A 22,708-nucleotide genomic window follows, 5' to 3' on the forward strand; every position below is an offset into this window, starting at 1 on the left:
TTATCAACATACAATTTTAATCACCCTACAACCATCAGGCTTCTGAACAAGCTTGGATAACTTCACTCATCACAACTCTGAACTGATTCCATAACCTACAGACTCAAGATTAATGACTCTACAACTCATGTTTTCAGTATTTTTCAAATCACAAACAAGAGAAAATCTGCAGATGCTGGAAGTCCAAGCAACACACACAAGATGCCGGAGGAACTCAGCTGGTCAGGCCCCCTTCCTTCTCAGTCCAGATGAAGGCTCTCAGTCCAAAACATCAACTGTTTATACTTTTTCATAGATAATGCCTGACCTGCTTTGGATTTCCAGCATCTGCAGACTTCTTCATGCTTATTATAAAACCTAGTCTTTTGTTTTTATTTATCATACAATTCCAACTCTACTTCAACTTCTGATTAATCTTTGAGAAATAATTGAAAGCCTGTTTTATTCCTGACAGGAAACCCAGCACTAAGTATGACATCAGCTTGTGAGTAATGAGGCATTAAAATATAAAGTACATCAATGTTTCAAATGTAAATGAGAATTCTCTTGTGAATTTATCAGAACAATGTGCAGATTTAAATAAGTAGGGGATGTAGGATGGTCTTAACTGGAACACCTTGGATGCATTTTCTTCCTTTATACCTACTCACAATTGTATTCATATATCACGCATTTACTTATTGAGATACAGCACAGAAAAGGCCCTTCCAGCCCCTCACACTGCACCACCCAGCAATTCCCCGATTTAATCCTGGCCTAATCATGGAGCAATTTACAGTGACCAATTTACTTACTAACTGGTGAATCTTTGGACTGTGGGAGGAATCCAGAGCACTCAGAGGAAACCCATGCGGTCATGGGGAAAACATACAAACTCCTTACAGGCAGTGAAGGGAATTGAACCTGGGTCGCTGGTACTATAACGACTATGTGCTAACCACTATGCTACCGTGCCGCCCCAAGACAGACAAGTTATTTTTTTCAAGTCAGATGTTAAGTGTTTGCAAAATGACTTAAATTCTGCTTTTCTGATGCTTCCCACCCAATCCTTGCCTCTGCAAAATGTCTGCCATTGTAGTGCAGGTGGTGACAGAGGCAACTTCTGCTGTCTTTTATCAAACATAGAGCATACACATACACATACACATCTACAGCACATTACAGGTCTTTCAGCCCACAATGTTGTGTTGACCATGTAACCTACTCTAGAAACTGCCTTGAATTTCCCTACAGCATAGCCCTCTACTTTTCTAAGCTCCATGTACCTATCTAAGAGTCTCTTAAAAGACCCTATTGGATCCACCTCCATCACCATCGCTGACAGTGCATTCCACGCACCCACCACTCTCTGTGTGAAAAACCTACTCTGACATCCCCTCTGTACCTACTTCCAAGCCCCTTAAAACTACGCCCCTTCGTGTTAGCCATTTAAGCCCTGGGAAAAAGCCTCTGGCTATCCACACGATCAATGCCCCTCATCATCTTATACACCTCTATCAAGTCACCTCTTGACATACAAATAGATTAGGCATAAGTGTCCTGAATAGTGGATAACATTGAGGGGCTGAGAGGCCTGATTTTGCTGTGTCATCATTCAGACATGTGTATATTACTTACAAAATCTATCTGCTTAGGTTAGAGTAAATCTGCAGATTACCATTTTCCAGTGATCATTAAATTAAACGCTTGCAAACTGTGCTTCAAGAAAAAGCAAACCTTTTGGGGGTGGAGCTGGTAAAACTAGGGGAAATATTGGAGAGGGAATATTCATGGAAATATTAACATTATAAATAGAGCTTTTCACACTGAAACAAGCTGCAACATTTCTAACAAGGTCACAGAAATGAAAATTCATATTCAACAAATCTTGTTCTCCATGCCAATTCATTCTGGGACATGGTCACATATGCCTTTGCCAAAGGTTACAGCACACAATTGGCATATGGTGCAAGAATGGAATAGCTGGCAGGTTACAATCCTTTGGCGCAAAATCAAAGCCATGCCCAAGCATGTTTTCAGTTGTGTACTTCACAACATGGATCACTAGATAATAGTCAGGGGCAGGAACCCTAGTTAATTGTTGCTCTCTACAGGAAAATAGCTAGTGAACCCAAAAGCATAGCCTTCACAGGCCTAATTAAAGCACAGGCAACGATGACTGTGAAATCCATCTCGAAAGCTTATAAACAAATATACATAGAAGGTGCTAGCACTGGTAAAACAAAGAAAGCAAATCTCATGAATGTTGCTGATTACTTGGAACAACAGTAATTTCTTATCTTCTTGTTATGAGAAGTTAGGTTGGTTTTAAGTCACGAGCACTGATTTTAACTTTCATAATAGCTGTGAGCATGGATTAACCGCAGAAGACATACAGTACATCACAGCAGCCAACTTGCAATTTCCGACATTATTATAGCACACATAGCAGAACATGTCAGATTCCAATCTTTAAAAGGCGGAACTTTTCCTTAATACATTTAAATCAACTCTGCATGCTGCAAGTAGCAACCTGAATAAAATGTAACTGCGGCTGGGAGTTTATCCCAAGGCTTGAGAAACACAGCAGTGAAACGGAGCGTCGACTGCTATATCTAAAAGGCAAGTATTCTTTATGTCAATCATTGTGGCCAGGTGGAGCAGAATGGCTCTCAACAATACCTCAGTGAATTGTTCAGCAATTTCTTTCGGCCTAACCTGAGCTCTGTTAAACAACACCTTCAGCCTAGACTACAGTATGCCCCATAATCAAAGCTGAAGCCCATTCTCCCATTGCTCATCACGACAACCCCCAACATACAGGCTGCTATAATGGCAAGATTCATTTAACCCAAAAAGATCTACACATCAAGCGACTCAGAAAACTCAGGTTCCAAGATATAGAAGAGCAAAAGTGGAAGTCACTTAGCCACTGTCCTTGTGCTTGTTCCTTGAAAGAACCACCCAATCAGTTCTACCCACCAGTGACCTGTACTGCATTCCATTTTCCAGTATACGTGTTTTCCTTTTGAAGCCTGATATTGAATCTGCTCCTACCACCCTTTCTGATAGTGGATTCTCAGTTATAAAGAAATTTTATCACCTCTTTTTGCCAATTGTCTCAATCCTCCAGCTCATGGTTACTGACCTTCTGGAAGTGGAAACAGTTTATCTATATTTAGTTTATTGAAACCCATCATATTTTCAACATTTTCAGTTTTAAGTGCTCCATTTAGTCTTCCATCTCCTCTAGTGTTAACATATAACTGAAATCCCTCATGTAAGTAAACGTCTGCACCTTAATTTGGATGCAACAGGTCAATTAACTGGTAAATTCTGCCTAATTTCAAAGATTAACATAATAACTGGAAACCAGCTAAGCAAGTTAGTTGATAAATAGGTATTACATTCTGCAGCAAAAGCTAACATGGATAATATATCTGGTATTCCAATGCAGTAATAGTTCACAAATCCAAAAGTCTAACGTACATAGTTTTGTAGCTCGGCTCACAAGCCCTGTACAACTACATGATTTATGCTTATATTGTTCAATCTTTGTGGTGACTTGCATAATCAGTACTCTTGGAGTTTAACGTAATCAAACCTAAAACAATTGTTGCATTGTTGACTCTCCGCCTTTGATTGCAGAATTTCCTTAATTAACTGAATATAAATGCATCATCTGCCTTATATAACCCCACAGCATCAGTCCAGGCTCACAGTTTGCTCATCCACAATGCTACAGTGCTCTATGGATTTGTTGCTATTGGGAAGGGATTAAAAGCAGCTAATAATTTATACCAATTACCACCATCATACATTGAAATGCCAGTTTTGATACCAAAATAAATACAAAGCACTGAGCTATTACCTCAAACTCTGGCAAATATTTTGACCTGAATTGAATAAAACAAGAAACCCCAAATAGAGTAATTAAATTTAGTATTTTACTCTTCATTCCAGATATCCAACATTAATAAACAAGATTAGGTACTGATTGTATTAACATTAGAACAGTGCAATACAATGATTGGCCTCACTAATTCTGGAAAAGTTTTCTCGCACTTCCAACTACTTCCATCTGTCCACCTATGCTTGCTCCACAGTCATTCCCAGTTAAATGACCTCCTACACAAAAGAAAAGCAAAGCACTACAGATCATGAAAATCTGCGATAAATATAGAAACAAGCCAGACATATTCTGCATGTCAAGCAGTATCTGAGAGAATAGCAAAGTTTACTGTTGAGCTGGCTGATAAATGCTGAGTGATTATTAACAACTGTCATCATCACCCACTCTACTACCAGGAAGACTGTGGCATCAATACCTGTGTACCCAAATTCTGAATTTACTTCCAGATTCCAGTCATCAACTCTCACATGCACCATGAACTTGATGGAATCTCCCAGTATTTAATCTTTTGGATCTTGTACCTGTTATGGATCTACAGTCATTAAGTAATACAGCACGGAATCAAACCCTTCAGCCCAACATATCTATGCCCCTCAAGATGCCCATGCCAGCTAGTCCAATCTGCTTTCCTGTCCAACCTGCTCACCTGAATGATTTTACAGTAATCAGAAAGAAAGGTAAAAATATGATTTGTTAAACAGCTTATACCATGTATCAGCATTTGCAGCAACATTTCCATTTACTTAGAAGCATTTTAATCAAATACTTAAATCTATTCTTTTTTTATTTGCTAATTTCAGTGCTGATTGGTTTTGGGTCCTTTTAACTGTCAGAGACACTCAGAAAGTTGTCAACAAAGCTTGACAGACTTGATAGCCATCCAAACTGGCTCTGCCATCTGTCAAAGGTTTACTCAGTCCTTTCACAGGCAGAGCTTGTTCTAATCCAACCACATGACCTAATTACATCATGCAACGTCCTTGTGCTACACAGTGCTTCGCCAATTATGAGTTAGTGGCTTTCATCCAGCAAATTTTTCTTCACAGATATTCAGAGGGTAACTGCAGGACAATTGCATATCTCACTGGTGAGTGCTGTTGCCAAGATGCACTCAGCAAAATCCAGGTCAACGTTTCAGCTCAGTGTTCTTAAATCAACGCTCTAATATCAGATTCACCTTGAACCAGAGATGTCCACCTCTTTTACAACTGTCCATCTGACCTTCTCTAACCGGGGAATATCTATATTTTTAATTCCAAGGCTTTGTTGTTCTAGTTAGCAGGGAAGGCTCTCATTCATGCAAATTTAATTGTTTTAACTAAAATGATAAGTGCGTCTCCTGTCATTAAGAAGCTTTGCATCCATAATCATTAATAAAGAAATGCCCAGTAATTACCCAAAAACAAATGAACAGGGAAATTGTTGATTTAGGAAACTGAAGCTGAGGTTAAATTCAAGAGTGACTCATAAAAGACAAATAATTTGAGGCCGCCATGAACAATAAGCCCTTGCCTATTTGAATTAGTGGAGATCACACACAGAAAATTCATGTTCAGACCTCAATGCCGTGACTGTAGCAGCATTCTAACATTAGAATCAAAGTGTCATAGAGTTATATAGTATGGAACTAGGACCTTTACCCAAGCTAGTCCTACTTACCTGAATTTCACCCAAATCCCCCTAAACCTTTCCTTTCCATACCAGTCCAAAAGTCATTTAAAATTGTGATTTTACCTTCCTCTACCACTTCTGGCTGCTCATTCCAATTAACTAAGCCACTCTGCATGGAAAACTTGCCTCTCAGGTCCTCTTAAAATCTTTCCTTCTCACCTGAAATCTATGCCATTTAGTTTTAAATTCCCAAACCCTGGGGAAAAAACCATGATAATCCATCCTACTGAGTGTAATAAACTTCTAAAAGGTAATCCCTCAATTTGCTTCACTCCAGGAATAACAGTTCCAGGCTATCTTATCTCTCTCAAGACTTAAGTGCTCCAGCCCAAGCAACGTTCTTGTGAATCTATTTCTACACCCTCGTTAGCTTAATTACATCCTTCCTATTACACAGCAAACACAATATTTCAGGTCTGGTCTCATAACTCTCGTACTTAATCAAGCCTTAGCCCTGACAAATGTGTCTCAGTGTCTGGAGTACCATGCATCATCCCCCTCATTCCAGCCTCCCAATCTGGCCAGTAATCATGGGGACTGGGGTGCAGTGCATTCTTTTGTCAGAAAGGTCACACAGAAGAGAAAGTACCTGAGGCAGGAGAAAACTTGAGAGCTGGAGGTTCTCCAAGAATGACAGCAGTATTGTCTTAGATATTCATATCCATTTCTATCACATTCTTCAGGACAATTCAAGAAGTTTTGAAACTCTTAAAACTGCATGGTCACCTGGCCATATTCATATCATGAGAGCACAAGAGCTGAATATAGTATTGAGTGTTACAGTAATGGCAATTGAAGACAAAATTATCCTGTATCCTGTTATAATTCTCACTTCCATCTTTGAAGGAAACTATTTTTATCTGTTATATTACCCAGTTTATTTTGACATAAAGAAAAAAAACTATAGTTGTTGTTAATCTAAAAGTAAAAACAAAAAAAAACAGTGCAAGTATTCTACTGGTCTGCCCACATCTGCGGGAAGAGAAATGGACTTACTGTTTCAGGTTCAAAACCCTTCATCAGAACTGGGAAGAACTGTGACTGGTTTATTAACATTAACTTGAATTTCATCAAAATAACATAAAGTTGATGTATGGTATGCTGACTATTGCAAGCAGAGAAGCTGACCTTTGTAGTAGTTTGCAGAATCTTACAACATGTTCTGTGTTACCAACTGTAAATCAATGTGGAAATTAAATAAAGTTTCATTATACACAGTGCAATTATATTTCTTAGCTTGTGCATTCACTTTATAAATTGCAAAGTGACATACACTCAACCCCAGACTTCACTTTCCATGATCCCCTGTGGTTCTTCCTATAGATGCAGTTTTATTTTACTGCCGATTACTCTGGCCCATCATGGATTATCCCAAACCACTTAACCTTCTGCTGTGAAATGACTTCCCTCTAATCTCAGCAGCTGCAGCAAGGGATTAATTGACGTTTAAGTGGCTTCACAATTATGAAACAGAACAGCATCTGAGCAGGTAGTAGTGAGTGTGACTCTCTGCGGGGTTCATTACAGCTGTCATGAGTCACATTTCTTGAGTATCTCAAAGGGAAAAAAGACAGGAGAAGGTTGAGGTGAGGGAGGAAATGATTGAGAAATGGCGATGTACAGCTTGTAAACTTGACAGTTACAGGCAAAGAAGGGAGTGGAATATGAGAAAACAAACTACATCTGAAATTACATACACCTTCAATTGAATTCATGCTGTCACTGACCTCTTGCTGAGCAATTGCCCTTCCAATAATACTCAACTGTATGTCCTCCAGCAAAAATTAGGATTTGAAGGCAGTGCTATAGATCTCCTACCAGGTCCTGCTTCATCAGACTGCGCATCACCTCATCTTGAAAGAACAAGCAAAGTGTCTCCATGACCATCGGGAAATCTTTCTGAGTGGCATTATTAGAGCTGAGAAGCCAAAGGTTTGCAAATGCTAAGGCTGTGCATCTAAAGCTGTTAGTAAGGGGGATGAGAATCTGGTGGGGAAAAAGGATTTTATGTAAGAGCGCTGCTGAAAAGACACTGTCAATATTTGTGTCATAGGGCCCTGGGAATTGGTTACGTTTTGACTTAGAAACTTACAGTACAATAATAGGCCCAACTGGCTAAACGAGCCCGCGTTTCCCAATTAAACCCACTTGACAATAACCAGTATGGCAACGGAATGTGGGAGGAAACCAGAGCACCTGGAGGAAACCCACATGGTCACAAGGAGAACATACAAACTCCGTACAGAAGCAACGGCAATTGAACCAGTGACACTGGCATTGTAACAGCATTACACAAGATGCCACACTACATCACCTCCCCACATTAAGTGGTTTAGTTAAAAGGATAAGCATTAGAAGATGTATTCACTGACTGAGAACATTACGTAAGGCCTCCAAACTTCCTGTGGTCTCACAGCCTCCCCCTTGGAGACTTATCTTTGTGCCGTAACCTCCATAGCAATTATTTCTCTTTGCCTACTTCGTACAGCTCTCTGCAACTCCTGCACCAAGATCAGCAGTGCAATGCAGAAACTCTTCAACCCTGCTTGCTCCCTTGTGCCATTCTTCTCGTTTAATCAGATCAGAATCACTCCCTACATGACTGCTGACCACAATGTACATCCTTAATGAGGTACCAGGGAGACTGAAGATGCAGAACATAGTTTTAATCAGATCCAGACACTCGTTATTCTATCCCTTGCTGATGCTCCCAGGCAGTCAACATCAGGGTTAATCAATCAAAGTCTTCCTCAACCAGAAACTCTGGATGAACCAAGAGATTCAAAATATATTAAGAGATTGAAAATTGGTGGCATTCTGGAATGGTAACGCAGGGAAGTACAAGTGGTCCAGATATGATCTCTGCAAAGCCATCTCACATGCAGAGCAGCAATTTCAAACTAAGGCAACACACAAAAATGCTGGAGGAAGTTAGCAGGTCAAGCAGCATCAATGGAAATGAAAAGACAGTCAACGTTTCGGGCCAAGACCCTTCTTCAGGACTGGAAAGGAAGGAGACAAGATGCCAAAATAACAAGGTGGGGTTAGGGGAAGGAGGACAGCTAGGGGGTGAGAGGTGAAACCAGGTGGATAGGAAAGGAAAAGTGCTGGAGAGGACAGAATCTGATAAGAGAGGAGGGTGGATCACAGAAAAAATGGAAGAAGGAGTGGACCCAGGAGAGGTGATAGAAAGGTGAGAAGAGGTAAGAGGCCAGATTGGGGAACAGTAGAAGAGGGGAAGGAAAGTGAAATTGTATTCTCCCGGAAGGAGAAATCAATACTAACGCCATCAGGTTGGAGGCTACCCAGATGGAATATAAGGAATGGGAATGAGAATTGGAATTAAAATGTTTGGCTACCAGGAAGTTCTGCTTGTGGTGAATGCAGCAGAGGTGCTAGATGAAGCAGTTCCCCAATTTACAACAGGTCTCACCAATGTAGAGGAGGCCGGCTGCATCGGGAGTACAGGACACAACACCAGCAGATTTGCAGGTGAAGTGATGCCTCACCTGGAAGGACTGTGTGGAACCCTGAATGGAGGTGAGTGAGGAGATGAATGGGCAGGTGTAGCATTTTGACCACTTGCAACGATAAGTGCCTGGAGAGTTATTCGTAGGGAGGGATGAATGAACAAGGGAATCATGGTGGGAGCAATCCCCATAAAAAGCAGAAAGAGAGAGTGAGGTAAATATATGGGTAAAGGTGGGATCCCTTTGGAGAAGGCGGAAGTTGCAGAGGATGATGAGTTGAATGCGAAGGTAAGAACAAGAGGAACCCTGTCACTGTTAAGGTGGCGGGAAGATAGGGTGAGCAGGGATGCTCAGGAAATAGAGGAGATGCTGGTGAGGGCTGCGCCAATGGTGCACTAAACTTGAATCACAGAAGGATGTTCTGTGAGAGGCTGAAATGTCTCCAAAGCAAAGATAAGCAACATAATTGACAACAGGGTTTTACTCCTAGATAAGCTCAATGGCTTTTACGCTCACTTTGACCAACAGAACAAGGAGGGTCCTTCAAAAATTCCCACAGCCTTTGATCTCAGTGTCTGAGGCTGACATGAGAGCATTCTTCAGGAGGGTAAATCCATGGAAAGCACCTGGCCCAGATGATGTACCCGACCAAGTTTTGAAGACTTGTGCTAATCAATTGGCTGACATGTTTATGGATATCATCAAACTCTCGCTTTGGCAGTCTGAGACACCCACCTGCTTCAAGCAGGCTTCAATTATTTCAGTGCCCTGAAAGAGCATGGTAATTATAAGATAGGTGAGTAGGCAGAGGGGGTGGTAAGAAATAATAAGAAATAATATTAAATGATTGGAAAGAGATGACATAGGATTGGGAGGTGTAGAGTCTCTATGGGTTGAGTTAAGAAATGGCAAGGGAAAAAGGATTCTTAATGGCAGTTGTATACAGGCCTCTAAACGGCAGCTGGGATGTGCATTACAAATTACAGCAGGAGATAGAAAAGGCAGTGTCATGATAATTACTAGGGATTTTAACATAAAAGTGGATTGGGAAAACCAGGGCAGTACTGGACCTCAAGAGAGAGAATTTGTAGAAAGTCTAAGGGATAGCTTTTTAGAACAGCTTGTTGTTGAGCCCACTTGGGGATCGGCTGTGCTGGATTGGGTGTTATGCAATGATCTGGAGGTGATAAGAGAGTTTAAGGTTAAGGAGCACTTAAGCAACAGTGTTCACAATATGATCAAGTTAACATTGAAATTTGAGAGGGAAAAATAAAATCCAATGTATCAGTATTTCAGTGGAATAAAGGAAATTACAAAGGCATGAGAGGGGAATTGGCCAAAGTTGACTGGAAAGAGACATTTGTAGGAAAGACAGCAGAGCAGCAATGGCTGAAGTTTCTGTGAACAATGACGGAAGTGCAAGACAGATATTTTCCAAATAAGAAGAAATTTTCAAATGGAAGAAGGACACTACCATGGCTGACGAGTGAAGTCAGAGCCAAAGTAAAAGCAAAAGAGATGGCATACAGGAAGCCAGAGCTAGTGGGAAGATAGAGGATTGGGGAGTTTTTAAAAACTTGCAGAAAGAAACTAAGAAGATCATTTGGAAGGAAAAGATGAATTATGAGAGGAAGCTGGTGACTAATATCAAAGAAGATACTAAAAGCTTTTTTAAGTATATAAAGGTTAAAAGAGAGTCAAGGGTAGACAAAGGACCAATACAAAATGATGCTGATGCAGAGATGGCAGATGAACTGAATGTGTATTTTGCTTCAGTCTTCACAGTGGAAGACGTCTGCAGTATACCGAACATTCAAAAGAGTCAGGGAAGTGAAGTTTGTGCAGTGAAAATTACGGCTGAGAAGGTGCTCAGGAAGTTTAATTGTCTGAGGGTGGATAAATCTCCTGGACCTGATGGAATACACCCTCGGGTTCTGAAGGAAGTAGCTGGAGGGATAGCTAAGGCATTAATGATGATCTTTCAAGAATCGATAGATTCTAGCATTGTACCGGATGAATGGAAAATTGCAAATGTTACTCCACTATTTAAGAAGGGTGAGAGGCAGCAGAAAGGAAAATATAGACCTGTTAGCCTGACATCAGTGGTTGGGAAGTTGTTGGAATTGATTGTTAGGGATGAGATTACAGAGTATCTGGAGGAACATGACAAGATAGGCCAAAACCAGCATGGTTTCTTGAAAGGAAAATCCTGCCTGACAAACCTGCTGCAATTCTTTGAGGAAATTACAAGCAGGGTGGACAAAGGAGATGCAGTAGACGTGGTGTACTTGGATTTTCACAAGGCCTTTGACAAGGTGCCGCACATGAGGCTGCTTAGCAAGATAAGAGCCCATGGAATTACAGGGAAGTTACTAGCGTGGGTGGAGCATTGGCTGGTCAGCAGAAATCAGAGAGTGGGAATAAAGGGCTCCTATTCTGGCTGGCTGCCTGTTACCAGTAGAGTTCCACAGGGGTCGGTATTGGGATGCTGCTTTTTACGATGCATGTCAATGATTTGGACTATAGGATTAATGGATTTGTGACTAAATTTGCCGATGATACAAAGATAGGTGGACAGCAGGTAGTGTTGAGGAAAGAGACAGTCTGCAGAGAGACTTAGATAGCTTAGGGCAATGGGGAAAGAAGTGGCAAATGAAATATAATGTTGGAAAGTGTATGGTCATGCACTTTGGTGATAGAAATAAACGGGCAGACTATTATTTAAATGACGAGAGAATTCAAAATGCAGAGATGCAAAGGGACTCGGGAGTCCTTGTACAAGATACCCTAAAGGTTAACCTCCAGGTTGAGTCGGTTGTGAAGAAGGCGAATCCAATGTTGGCATTCTTTTCTAGAGGTATAGAATACAAGAGCAGGGATGTGAAGTTGAGGCTCTATAGGCACTCGTGAGACCACACTTGGAGTATTGTGTGCAGTTTTGGGCTCCTTATTTTAGAAAGGATATACTGACATTGGAAAGGGTTCAGAGAAGATTCACGAGAATGATTCCAGGAATGAAAGGGTTACTCTATGAGGAACGTCTGGCAGCTCTTGGGCTTTATTCCCTGGAGTTCAGGAAAATGAGGGGGGATCTCATAGAGACATTCTAAATGTTAAAAGGCCTGAACAAATTAGATATGACCAAGTTATTTCCCATGCTATGGGAGTCCAGGACAAGAGGGCATGATTTCAGGATTGAAGAATGTCCATTTAGAATAGAGATATGGAGAATAACTTTAGTCAGAGGGTGGGAAATCTGTGGAATTTGTTGCCACGAGTGGCTGTGGAGGCCAAGTCACTGGGTGTATTTAAGGCAGAGATAGATAGGTTCTTGATTAGCCAGGGCATCAAAGGGTAAAAGCAGGGGAGTGGGGATGACTAGAAGAATTGGATCAGCCATGATTGAATGGTGGAGCAGACTCGATGGGCCGAATGGCCTACTTCTGCTCTTATATCTTATGGTCTTATGGTCTGATTATCCAGTAACACTTAAATCAACTGTGAACCGAATTGACAGGATGGTCAAGAAGCATATCAACTGGTCCTTGAAGTATGACCTGGATCCACTCCAATTTGCCTACCATTGCAACAAGTTGAAAACAGATGCCATTTTATTGGATCCTCACTCAGCTCTGGAACACCTGAACAATAAATGTGCATACATCAGAAAGCTCTTCATTGACTACATCTCAGCATTCAACACTATCATCCCCTCAAAAAGGTCACTAAGCTCCAAGACCTGGATCTCAATACCTCCCTGTGCAACTGATCCTCAATTTCCTCAGTGGCAAAGCCCAGTCAGTACAGATTGGCAACAACATTTCCTCACCATCAACAATGGTGCAGCACAAGGCCCCTTGCTTTACTCACTTTATACCTATGACTGTGTGGCTCAGTACAGCTTCAATGCCACATTGAAATTTGCTAACAACACCACAGTCAATGGCTGAATCAAAGATGGTGACAAAGCAGCATATAGAAGGGAGATTGGAAATCTGGCGGAGAGGTGCCACAACAGCAATCTCTCACTCAACGTCAGCAAAGCTGAAGAGCTGATTATCAACTACAGGAGGAAGAAGCCGGAGGTCCATGATTCAGTCCTCATTAGGGGATCACTGGTGGAGAGGGTCATTAACCTTAAATTCCCTGACATTGCCATATCACCACAAAGAAGGCACAAAAGCACCTCTATTTTCTTAGGAGTTTGTGTAGATTCGGCATGATATCAAAAATATCGAACGACTTCTATAAGTGCACCTCGGTTGCATCAAGACTTTGTATGGAAACACCAATGCCCAGAAATGGAAAATATTACAGAAAGTGATGGACATAGGGGCCGTGCACAATCCTGATTTGATGGAGACAGACATGGGAAGCACAGAGGAACGTCTGGAGAAACCTCTGAAATGCCCGCTTTGCTGCCGCTGCTACTGTGCGATTAAGAATCTCCGGAGGGGAAGGCCCCAAATCCTCGGCTTTGCCTATTGCCTGTTGCCGGGGCTGGGGTCGAAGCGCTTGGCAGTGATGGTGCTCAGTGCTCGGTGTCAGAGGGCTGGTCGGAGGCTCGAAGTTTTCGGACGGACTCAAGAGTTGGCTGTGGTCGGGTGCTTTCAGGGTGCTGCATTGGCAAGTTTGCGGCGCTGGAAGCTCATGGCAGGAAGAGAGTTTTTCTTCCTTCTACCGTCTGCGTGAGATGATGGGACTTTCGAGAGACCTTGAGACCTTTTTTTTACTGTGCCCATGGTCTGTTGTTATCAAATTACGGTATTGCATTGCACTGTTGTAACTATATGTTATAATTTTGTGGTCTTTGTCAGTTTTTTAGTCTTGTTTGTCTTGTGTTTCTGTGATATCATTCTGGAGGAACATTGTACCATATCTTAATGCATGCATTACTAAATGACAATAAAAGAGGACTGTGTGTCCTCATAATCTAATCTAATCTAATCTAATCTAATCTAACATAGCCTAGTCCATCACAGGGAAAGCTCTCTTCACCAGTGAGATTACTTATATGGAGTGTTGCCACAAGAAAGCAGCATCCATCATCAAGGATCCCCACCACCCAGGCTATGCTCTCTTCTTGCATTGGGTAGGAGGTACAGATGCCTTAGGTCCCACACCACCAGGTTAAGGAACAGTTATTAACCCACGACCATCAGGCTCCTGAACCAACGTGATTCACCACAACTGATCTGATTCTAAGACCTACAGACTCACTTTCAAAGATTCATTTCAAAGATTCCTTACAAGTCATGTCCGCAGTATTAATTTTTTATTTGCACAATTTGACTTCTTTTGCATATTGGTTGTCTGTGAATCTTTGCAAATGCTTTCAAAAAATGAATCTCAAGGCAGTGTATGGTAATTTTGATAATAAATTTATTTTGAACTTTAAACCCTGTCTGGAAAAGGAATCATTCAAATGAACAGGCATTATTAAGCTAACATGATCTCTCTCTCTAAACAATTGTTTAATAATTGTTAATCAGACATGGTGATTTCCATGTTCCATTTTGACAGCTATCAGAATTCAACTTCCTTAAATTTCTAAAAGAAATTGATTCCAAACACAAGAAGAACATCCTTCAATAGTACCACAGCATTTCTCACTTCCTTTTGAACAGTTTAACATAATTTCTGAAAGACAGAAAGTGTGACAACACAAGATTCCCTGAGTGTGTCACTGGTGTGTTGACCTAGCTTATGTGTCCAAATTTTGGATAAGGCTTGAACTACAGCCAAATATTGCCGAAGCTGATTGTTTAGTTGTTGCAACATCAGGCCAAATAAATCACTATAGAAACTGTAGTGAAGATTACAATTAGCAAGCAGGCTGACTTGAGCATAGCGTCTTGATTGCCCACCTCATAAATGCAGCAACATTCACTCAAACAGTCATTTGAGCTAAAGCAAAGCAACTTCTGCATTTCTTTTTTTGGTAGTCAGCTGGAAGTGATAGTTATCGCAATCCTCTAAAGGTTTGCACCTCACAGCACAGTTTTAACACTATGTTGTTCCCGATGGATTAATTGATTTATGCAGTGCCGGTAACAATAGCATTGCGTCAGTGATCTAACATTGCTACAGCGAAACATCAGAGATGCCAGTGCACTATTCCCATCAGGTTCAGAATAGCAGGTGAAATCCACTCAGTGTCACATGTGCCATAAATTCACAACAGAAAACAGAATGATGACATTTATTTTAAAGTTCTTCATGAAAGTAATACAATCTGGCCTCAGAGGAACTTATGCAGACTATCAAAATTTTACTCATATTCAATTTTATCCTAAGTAGACTACCAAGTATTTCTAAATGATATCGTAAAGCACATTCTAATTTCACAGCAGAAAGTTCTTACACAACCACTTATAGTTATGCACGCTTATTTTGGTCAGCTGCCAGCAGTAACATTCGTATTGAGATCCACCCCATCCCACACGAGCATCTTCTGACATCCTTCTTGGCATGTCAAATAGAAATGCTTCTGGTTCTGGTCATATTGATGTAATTTAAATGTATAGCTAATATTCAGTAAAGCACACTAACTTCCTGACTTTCCTATCCACCATCTCACTATCCCCGCACTACAACCTCCCTTTCCAATTTTCTCTCATTTCCTACCATCCCCACTGAAAAGCAATGAGCTGTGTTCCAAATAAAGTTCCACAGCTGACAGCAGCTCTCTTATATCTCTTATATTTTATATAATTGATCATCTATTATTGTGAACCTAATTTTTTTTTAAATCATTGAGTTACAGCTGAACTTAATTTTGATCTGACCCAGATTCTTTTATAAAGGGGTCACTGGATCTTACTTCCCACCTCAATGTGAGTCCCCAGAACACTTACAGGCCATCCAGTGAGTCTGCTGTCATTCATTAAAAATCATGGTTAATCTTCTGCCTCAATGCCAGTTCCAAGGTTGTCAAGCCAAGGGGTGGTAGTGGGGACAAGCTTCCACTACCTAAAAGTGCTCCTCATGGCATGCGCCTCAAGTAGCCTCTGACAACCAAGTCCAACTCCTGGCCTTCTCATGTGGCTTAGCCTCTAAGCCTGGAGGAACCGTTTCTACTGACAGGAGAAGGGGTGAAGGCGGGGCCTGGCACCTTAAAACCAGTGCTCCGGGTAGATGGAGCTCGTCAGCCTGGGAAGGCAGTCCATCTAAGAGAGGGAGAACTCTGATTTCAAACCTCTGCTGCCTTGCAGCCATACCCACTCATGGAAAAGGCTTCGGGAGTAAACCCTGAGGACAAATGCGGAACTGGAGTCCCTAAGGCAGTCCGACGTTGTCTTCAACCTCACTCTGGCAACTCCTGCAACGACACTGGTGCCAAGCTGCATCGGCCCTTGCCCTTCCCTTGGACAACATCGGTGTCATGGAGAGGGGAGACTTGCTGTATGAGCAACTGCCGGTCTTCCATACAACCTTGCCCAGGCCTGCGCCCTGGAGAGGACACTCCAAAGACTTTCCAGGCGCAGATCCATGGTCTCGCGTGACTAACAGATGCCACCAGTGCCAGTTTCCAGTGCTCTCTACAAGTTCTTGATTCCTCAATATCCAGAAAACTATCCATCTTTTTCATAATGAACACAAAATCTCAGCTTCCACAGTCATCTAGAGTACAGAATTCTGAAGGTTCACAAGCCTCAGATTTTCCCTTAATATCTGTCCTAAGTGGTCCATCCCTTATTCTGAAAATGGTCCTCGACTTCTAAACCAGAGGAAGCAACCTACCTGTATCTTGAATGCAAAGCTCTTCAAAAAATTGAATCTTTCAACATGATCTCTTGTCCTTCTTTTAGACTCTAGAGCAGTCCAGCTATTAGTAATGGCGATCTTTGCTACATTTTTTTCGATGGTAATTATGTCCCTTCATAGGTAAGGAGATTAAATTTACAGTCAGTGCCATGTGTAGTCTCAATAAGGCCCTACGGAACTGCAATAAGAATTCCTTTATCCTCTAAATAAAAATTCTCATGGCATACCATTTGCATTCCCAATCATTTGCTGTGCCTGCATGTTGGTTTTGAGCAATTTCAGAAACAGCTAAGTTCCTTTGAACAACAACACCTCTCATCATTAAGCAAATACTCTGCTTTTCTGTTTTATGCACCAAATTGTATGTACTCGGGCTTTCCCATATTTTATCTGCTACATTCTCAGTCACTCATTTAGAAACTTGAAAAAATGATATATCGCTGTACAGCACTTCATTAATCTGTCCTATTGTCCATAATATCAGATGTAGCTCAGTAATAATACTTGGTTCCAAGTCAGGGACTGTGAGCTCAAATTCTACTCCCAAAAAAAGCAGCACAAAATCTAGTCTAATATGCTGAACAAGTACTGTGGCAATACTGTATTATATGATGTCCTGTAAACAAAAATCCTACTGCATTTAGTGAAAAGGTGGAAGTACTTCCAGGAGAATTTGTGCTCAACAGTATCAATAAAATAGATGTTCTGATCTTTGATGTCATTGTTGTTTGTGGATGCATGGTGTATGTAAATTGCTTGATATATTTTCGATATTACAATGATGACCACAATTAAAAAAGTGTTCAATTGCTCAAAAATTGCAATGGGATCATAAAAAGTACTGAATAAATCCAAGTGTTTCTTTCCCTAATTACAATTAAATTGCTTGATATAAATCAGAATACAGTTTTAAAAATATTTTTTATAAATTGTAGATTCACTATTTATGAACATGATAGCTTGGTGAAATATTCATGTTCAGCTCACTTTATTCATTTCTCTAAAATATATTCACACATCAAACAAATTAACTCAAATTAATTAAGTCCTGATGAAGGGTTTCAGCTTCAAATGTCGACTGCTTATTCATCTCCATAGATGCTGCCTGATCCACCGAGCCCATTCAGAATTTGGTCTGTATTGCAAATTTATTTCTACCAAATCAATATTGTTTTCTTAGGTTTATACCAAAATATTATTTGGATCCCTGTGGCAGATGTCTTTCAAGGTAGACAGTCAGAATTTCAAAATGATTGGCGTAGGAAGTTTCTTAAATCCACTGAAACTGTATAATGTAATCTGCAGTTACAATTGTCAACAGTTTTGGGCCCCATATCTCAGAAAAATGTGTTGTCATTGGAGAGAGTCCAAAAGAGGTTCACGAGGATGATTCCAGGAATGTAGGGATTAACATATCAGGAGTGTGCGGCAGCTTTGGGCCTGTACTCACTGGAATTTAGAAGAAAGCAGGGGGATCTCATTGAAATCTACTGAATGGTGAAAGGATAGATAGGGTGGATGTGGAAAGGATACTTCCTATAGTGGGGAAATCCAGAACTAGAGGACAGAGGCTCAAAACTGAGAGGCAATTTTTAGAACGGAGGTAAGGAGGAATTATTTTTAGCCAGAGAGTCGTGAATCTGAGGAATACTCTGCCATAGACTGTGGTGGAGGCCAAATCCATGTGTATATTTAAGGCGGAAGTTGATTGTTTCCTTATTGGTCAGAGCATCAAAGGATATGGTGATAAGGAAAGTGGATGGGGTTGAAGGGGATCTAGGATCAGCAATGATAGAATAGCAGAGAAGACTCGATGGACTGAATGGCCTAATTCTGCTTTTATGCCTTATGGTCTTATGGTCTACAATTATACAACTTCCTGTTCCAAATCGAGTTGCAACTGGTAGATGTAATTTGAGATAATACTGTTCATTAAAAAGGTTAAATCATCTACTAATTTAAATTAAGCAACAGAATAGTAACGCAATCTAAAATTTCCCAAAATAATAAAGTTATCAGAATATTTGAATTAATAGCAGCTGGCATGATAGAAAACTTAGTTAAACCATTCACTGTCGCTGTCTTGCTAATCAGCAGTGCTCATGGTCGGACTAAATTAAGGTACTGAATAGTGTTGCATAAAAGAAACAGATTGTATAACATTGAACGTCTATTGGCACAGCTCAAATTTTTCCAACAAAATGATCAAAATCATTGCATAAATTAAAACTTGTAATACCATTGCTTGAACTGAGTAGGGTTGCTAAACTTGTAGTTCATAAGTCAGTCTTGATACAGATTGGTATTCTGGTCTGAATGCCCTGAGTGGCAAAAAAAAAGGGAAATGGGTACTTTTCTTGTTATCTATATGCAGAATTGTATTTGCCAATATATAATTCAAAAGACACCGTGTTGTTTGTGGACACATCCTGAAGGCAACATTGAGTGTAGCCGTATCAAGATATGATAAAACACTGGATGTGCAAATGTTCTACCTGTTGCAAAGCATATGTCTAACCTTGTTGACATGCAATGCTCCACTCAATTGGATCATTTGTAGAAAAGTTTATTCAGAGGACTACCTCTGACCACAAGTCAATCAGTGATCTGCACAGAATATCCTCAAGTCTTTGCAGTTAAGAACAACTGTGGTGTGCACATACAAACATACACATTCTCAGAAATGCAAATTAAAACATACATAAACTGTTAATGGTAGGTTATCACCTTGGCCAGAACAGTGACATAACAGGTAGTGCTGCTGCTGTGTAGCTCCAGTGACCTGTGTTCAACCATGACCATGAGTTCCTCTTAATGGAGTTTGTATGTTCTCCCTGCAATAGCATGGGTTTCTTCCATGTGCCCCAGATCCACATCCCACATCCCACAGATCTTCACATCACTTAAGTGTCTACTCTGAATTGTCCCTATAGATGGAAGTGGGTGGCAGAAGAAGTTTGTGGTGATGGGTAGAATAGGTCAAATTGGTGGGAAAATGGGACAGGTTGAAATTTTTAATGAGTAAAGTATATGTTGAGTGGAGAAGGCCGTTCAACCTCAAATTTATATCAGAAAATCTAAAATATATGGTGTGTACATGCAAACATACACATATACACAGATGTGTGAGTACACTAATACATAGATCCTGTACTGACTGATCACTGTAACATCTAAACATGCCTATCCACATACCCATATTTATTTATCTATATGCATGTGTTATTATGTTTACATGTATAAATATATGATGTTGTGCATATGCATGTATACAGGACCAGATATGTGGACAAATATATGAAGATGAGGACTTACATCACCAAGGCATAGAAGACTACCATCCAAGTGTGGTGAACTGATTATTATAGATAGGTATTTCACTGACTTCATGGGCATAATGGACTAAAAGGCTGGTTTCTCTGCTGTATGACTCTACAGCACATGCATACACTGGTAGGTGATGCATAAAGTTATGCACACATACATACATGTCCAAATTTGGACATATGCAAATGTACATACAAAATACATGAATGCATAGATATACATGTATATATGCACTGTATACACACAAACTCAAATGTATCACATAAACAAAATTAACATCCATATAATCATGCACACGAATAGAATTTGAGGTTAAGTTTGAGCAATCATGGGCCAATGAATTCGGAGTGATGTAGCTACGATCAAAAGGGACACCGCTATGTATTAAAGGCCCGATCTGATTCACAGTACGTGGTCTGAATAATATCAATGGCATAATGATGCCATGAATATATTGACTACATGTGGAACCCTCGTCTTTCCGTAAATCTCAAAAGAGAAAAAAATGAAAGATAATGAATCACCCTCTAACTGACCCCTATTAATTATTTGTATATAATATAAAGCTTTAACTGGTTGTATTTACAGTTTAATTCGTCCTTCACCCGGATTTTTCTTAAAACAATATGCAACCTATAAAGCCAGACACGTTCATTTCAGAACTTTCCAAAAAAACCCAGATCTGGCCGCAATGAAACATGACTTTAACAAAACTGCGTCGAAGACTTGTTTCACACTCGCCGCCCCCTTCGGGTTCTGATGTTTTTGCGCCTGTCACCGTTCCGGTGAGCTGCAGAGACGCGCACTAAAGAGGGTTAAACGCAGAAGACAAGCTGCATTATAGTATTGTGCTACCTCCTTCGCTCGGTGCTCAGTGCGGTGACACCGTAGCCTCCCCGTCGCTCCTGGTGTAACACTTCAATCCGCAGCGTAAAAATCATCGCCACCGGCTGAGTCGCTCTCACATCGGATGCGTTTACTCCAGCACCCAGCGCAAAATGAATGGATCGATTTCATTGAAATATGTATTCGAAAAAGCCCGAAAATATGAGGCAATCTAGCCTACATGTTTCATAAAGTGAAAAGTCCATTCATTGATCTCTACGATTCCACGTTGCGTTAACATGTAATAGACATTTTTCTTTAAACACGTGGCAGGTATTAGACATTCACATGTATACACATAAGCACCTTGTTATATGTATCTGTCTACTACTATATGCAGTTATACGTATATACACATATTGAACATATACATAACAATCACTATCTCCTACCTGTTTTCCGAGATCTGCAGATTCTCCCCTTCCAGACGGAAGATCGTCCTTCTTGATTTTTTTTCTGTTATTTGATTAATTCCCCTGTTCCCATGTTTGCCCAATTATAAATGGATTGTTGGAATTTATTACATGCCCGTCCCCTCCAGGAGACTCGTTGTGTTCCTTGCAGCTAAGATCTCTCTCTCTCTCTCTCTCTCTCTCTCTCTCTCTCTCTCGCTCCCTCTCTCTCTCTTGGTACAGAATTGTTGTGAAGGAAATTTCTTCTGGGCTGCTGACGTCACGTCAGTCACAGCAACAACTAAAACCCAGCAACGAAAAGTAATGAGAAAGTGAAGAGACGCGCGGCCAACTGCATTAGAACCCGGAGTTCCAGTCGTCTGTTTCTGCCGACCGTTCGCACATGGAGTGGGTGGCCAAGCGCGTGTGGTTTCTGAGCAACAGCTCACAACACCATCACTAGCCAAAATATTACAAGTGGTGAAGCACAATGCGAGAGGAAGAGATTAGAACCGAAAGGCTGACTTTTCCACAGGTCCTCATTGAGATGAGCAAAGGTGGCCAGAGTGAGCAAACTTTTAACAGAGCACCGATCTACTGGATGGAGGAACTCAGCAGGTCAAGCAGCATCCGTGGGAGGAGAGGAGCTGTCGATGTTTCAGGTCACGACCCAGTGTGAGGACTTGAGAGTCTCACTCTCTCCTCCCACCGATGCTGCTTAACATGCTGAGTTGCTCCAGCAAAGTGGAGACACATGAGAGTGCAGTTGCTGGAATCTGAAACAACTGACAAAACATTGGAGGAAGTCAGCTGGTGGAGCAGCATCTCTAGGAGGAGAGAGGGAGATTCTCTTCATTCCATCTTTTAGGTCTTGAACTGCAATTTCGACTGTCCATTGTCCTTCTATAGTTGCTGCCTGGTCTGCTGAGTTCCTCCAGTGTTTTGTGTGGAGATTCCGCCAGCAGATTGTTGCTCCAGATTCTAGCATCTACAGTTTGTGTCATCCTTTCCGCAGAGATGTTGCTAACATTGAACCGCCAGCTCATGGACCCAATACAGAATACAGAGGAGGTGGTGCTGGCTGCCTTGAAGCAAATGAGAGTGGATAAATCCCCAGGGCCTGACAAGGTGTTCCTTCAGACCCCGTGGGAGGCTAGTGCAGAAATTGCAGGGGACCTAGCAGAGACATTTAAAACATCTTTAGTGTGTTGCTGGAGGATTGGAGGATTGCTGATGTTGTTCCATTGTTTCAAAGATCGAAGTTCAAAGTCAATTGATTACCAAAGTACATACTGTATATGTCA

At 41.0% G+C, this 22,708-nt stretch overlaps 1 protein-coding gene across 1 annotated transcript in view; it reads right to left on the bottom strand.

Moving 5' to 3' along the window:
• fam135b (family with sequence similarity 135 member B) overlaps positions 1-21,610 on the bottom strand; it is a 386,005-nt gene extending 364,395 nt beyond the window's left edge. Inside the window, exon 1 of the mRNA XM_063058308.1 lies at positions 21,405-21,610. The gene's annotated coding sequence lies outside the window, so the exon portion shown is untranslated. The remainder of the gene's footprint in view (positions 1-21,404) is intronic.
• Positions 21,611-22,708: the final 1,098 nt, after the last annotated feature.

Source organism: Mobula hypostoma, chromosome 1 (genome assembly GCF_963921235.1).
Source record: "Mobula hypostoma chromosome 1, sMobHyp1.1, whole genome shotgun sequence".
NCBI lineage: Eukaryota > Metazoa > Chordata > Chondrichthyes > Myliobatiformes > Myliobatidae > Mobula > Mobula hypostoma.